The 3,806-nt window shown below is 45.1% G+C and overlaps 1 long non-coding RNA gene across 1 annotated transcript; it reads left to right on the top strand.

The window, feature by feature from the left end:
- The first annotated feature begins 395 nt into the window (after positions 1-395).
- Positions 396-2,902, top strand: LOC121020034 (uncharacterized). The gene is made up of 3 exons (XR_005785898.1): positions 396-572; positions 2,161-2,371; positions 2,552-2,902. It is a non-coding gene; the product is annotated as an uncharacterized LOC121020034 (long non-coding RNA).
- The last annotated feature ends 904 nt before the right edge of the window (positions 2,903-3,806 follow it).

Here is a 3,806-nt window from a genome sequence, read left to right on the forward strand (position 1 = left end):
GACGGTGGTTTATGTCATCCCCTGTGATGGTTTCCAGGCTGCAACTGAACCTACATCAGTGGCCTCAGCTCTTATGTAGCCCCTGCCAAGCTGCACCTTGCTTTCTTTCCTGTTTAAGATGGAATTCAGATGGCCTTGGCCTTCTATGAAATTAACCTCATGCCAAGAAAGTGCTCATTCGTTCAGCCCTGTGACATCATAGATGCCTGTCCCTGCCAGGCGCTGTGCCTGGAGTCCAGAAACAAGAAGGCAGTCATGTGTGGGGCTCAGATGGGTGAGCTGTGGTCATAAATACCTGAGATCTACGTCCAACACCAGCATGCTCCAGCTGTGGGACTTCTGGTTCAAAACCTTCCGAGCATCTATTTCCTCATCTGTAAAATAAGATTATGACGACTACCCATACCTTTTTTTTTTTTTTTTTCTCCTGTAATTTAGTTTTCAGAGAGAATTTTTTGGGTGAGTGTTTACTTAATAATACCTCCTTGGACGCCTGGGTGGCTCAATCGCCAAGCATCTGACTTTGGCTCAGGTCGTGGTCTCACGGTTCATGAGTGCCAGCCCTGGATCAGGTGAGCTCGAGCCCCACTTCTTTCTTCCTCTCTCTCTCTCTCTCTCTCCCTCTCCCCTTCTGCCCCTCCTGGGATTCTCTCTCCCTCCCTCTGTCCCTGGCTCATTTGCACCCTTTCTTTCTCTCAAAAAAACCAAAACCCAAAGCAAAAACCGTCTTAACACATCTTATCCTGTTGAGTAGAGGAGTATCATGACCGTTTTCGTATGTTTCTGTTTGTTTGCCGATTGTAAAAGTAACACAGGCCCACAATCCTGTCTTAGAACCTAAGGGCCAGAGGCATTTTGCACGTCAGGTTTTTGTTTTTTTTTTTTCATAGTTTAGAAGTGTTTTATTTATGCTGAATATCAAATCAACAGTTTAATACTTCTGAGAAATGTATGAATATTTACATCACCTGAGATCGTTAAAAGCCCTCATATACATTCAGAGGAGTCCAGATTTGCCATCAAATAAACTGTGGATTTTGCAATTGTGGCTGAGGGATTATAAACAGGACTTTGGCACATATTTTAGTAGAAAACTTAGGAAAACACAGTGTGGTACCAAAAAGAAAATAATGATATTAACAAGAGATAACTGCTAAAATTTCCATGTGTCTCTCCTAATTCATTGAATTATTCAGCAATGTTTTCAAACACCTATTAGATGTTCCAGGCGAGTGGTTCTTGATCAGGGGCAATTTTGTCACCCAAGGGACATTTGGCATTACCTGGAGGCATTTTGGTTGTCATAACTGGGTGGGGAGAGGGGTACCCCCAGCACCTAGTGAGTAGAGGTCAGGGATGCTGCAAAACATTCTGTAATTCACAGGACAACCCCCACGACAGAGAATGATCCAGCCCCCGTGTCAGTAGGGCCGTGACTGGGAAACCTTGGTCTGGGTTCTGGGCATATAGCAATAAACAAAACAATAAAAAACTAATCTGTTTAGTAAGGATTTGTAAAATGCATGTAATATATATACACACGGACAGATATATGTGTTCTTAAAATGTGGTATTATTCACTGTATAGTTTGTTACTTAACATTGCTTCACAAACATTTTACAATATTATCAAAAGTTCTTCAAACACATGATTTTTAGGCCCAGAATACATTCCTTCAGAAAGACATACAATTTTTAACCATGCCTTTATATTAAAGTGGATTCTTCCCTTTTTTTTTTTTTCTGTTATTTAAAACAATACCATGATGAATATCCTTACCTCTGCGTCTCTGACATTCCAGTAGATGCTAAGGCTTGAGGTTCATTCTAGGGGTGGGGAGACTGGATCAAAGGGTATACGCTTTTAAATCATCCTCGATGTACCTGATGAAAGTGCTTTGCAGAAAAGTTGTCCCCATTTTACTTGGTGTAAGAGTTTACATTTAAAAATCGGGAGTCTTATGGTATTAAGTAACAAACAGAGCTGGTTTGAGCTCACAATAACACTTCTAGAAAATTCTGATAACTGGAAGAGGCCTTCAGAAGGAGGAGCATACAATATGTTGGGCTCAAATTCTGCTCACCATTTGAAACTGAATGGATGGGGTGTATTTCCTCTCAACCAGTCCCATGGTAGTCATTGCATTTTAATCCTCCCAGAATGCAAACAGATTGGATACAGTTCAAAGACTGGGCAGCAAAACATAATTAAGAAGTGACTGACTTCTGGGAAAAGATGAAAAGAGATCCAAGTCCGAAAGCCATGTTGCAGAAACCCCTGGAAGGAGGTGATCACCATTTCCAAGCATGGCAATTCCGGCAATAAAAGACGAGGAGAGGAACTTCTGGGAGAGGGGCAGGAGTTCAAAAGGTAATGGGATCTACTTGAACAATGAGAATTCCAGAGTGAAATCTCAAGAGGAAACTCCCCCGTGGTTCTTTATAAGAATAATCTGTCAAGGAAATGATAGAATTCCTTTAAAAGAGTAAGTGGGTAAGCCAGTAAGGGAGCGCAGGTCAATTAGATAATGGGATTTTTTTTTTTCTCCAGAGGGTGTTGCATGAGAACCTACTAGAATGGGTAAGATTGGCCCTTCCCCAGGAGGTGAATGAGTATACACAGTGTCTGTGATAAATCACAGTTGAATGGAGAACCGTGATTTGAAGGGAAGAGAATGTACATTTCCTCTGAGGCTAAACAGCAGCACCACCAAAAAGCCCATCATTTAGAGTGGGGGTCGGCCAACTTTTTCCGTGAGAAGCATGGATCATAAATGTTCTCGGCCGTGTGGCCCTCCGGGCTCTGTGTCACCTGCTCTACTCTGCCTTTGTTGGCTGAAAGCAGTCATAGATGATATGTAAATAATACGCGTGGCTGTGTTTCAATAAAACTTTATTGACAAAGACAGTGCTCAGGAAGCTTGGTTTGCTGACCCCTGATCTAGAGCAGTGGGCAAGAGGCGGTGTAAACAAAACAAAACAAAACAAAACAAAACGAGGAGGTTCTGGAGATGTGGGCTCAAAGGCCGTTTCTACGCCCGCCGGGCAGTGTAACCCCAGGCAAGCAAATTGACTTTTTGAATATCACTTTTACCGACTCCCAAAAGGGGGTAACTGGAGGGTCTACCTTACGAATTTGTTCTCAGAATCAAATAGAACCATGCCTGTATCATGTTTAGCACAGGCCTGAGCACATGGCAGCGGTAAGAACAAGGGGAGAGAAAAGAAGGCAGGTTTTCCTGAGGTTCTTCTCCCATGGTATCTGGGTTTGTGTAAATGTTTCCTCCAAAAGCACAATTTCCCGAAGTTCGTCCTATTTAATACGCGTCCCAGTGCCTATGCCTCGGCGCATAGCCACTGTCCTGTCTGGCAGGGCCTCTAAGAGCGGGAGGAGGGATGAGGACTGGGTGCCCATGGGTGAGCCAGGGAAAGCAGCCACCAGACGGGTAGTGGGGGAAGCAGAACAGGGCAGGGAAGAAACTAAGTGCAGATTCAGCCTGACTGCACGGCGTTGGCCTCACCCGCAGGCAGAGGGGGCTGGCCTTTCACCCTGGGACAGTCGGTTACTGGCCGTGGGCTGACCACATCAAGGGCGAGGAGCTGTCCCCGAGACGCATGGCTCCTGTTGTGCCGAGGGCAATTCTGAACATGAACTTGGCTGGGAGCCGTTAGCTCCCAAACGACCCAGAAGAGCCGGAGAAGGTGTTCTGCCCGTCCGGCGGGGATCTGGAGGGACACTGACGGCCTTGCACGCAGTGCCCGGTTACGGCAGGTTACGTAACAGCCTGTGTGTTCTGAGGTCATGC

Source organism: Herpailurus yagouaroundi, unplaced genomic scaffold (genome assembly GCF_014898765.1).
Source record: "Herpailurus yagouaroundi ecotype Mexico unplaced genomic scaffold, PumYag 246, whole genome shotgun sequence".
NCBI lineage: Eukaryota > Metazoa > Chordata > Mammalia > Carnivora > Felidae > Herpailurus > Herpailurus yagouaroundi.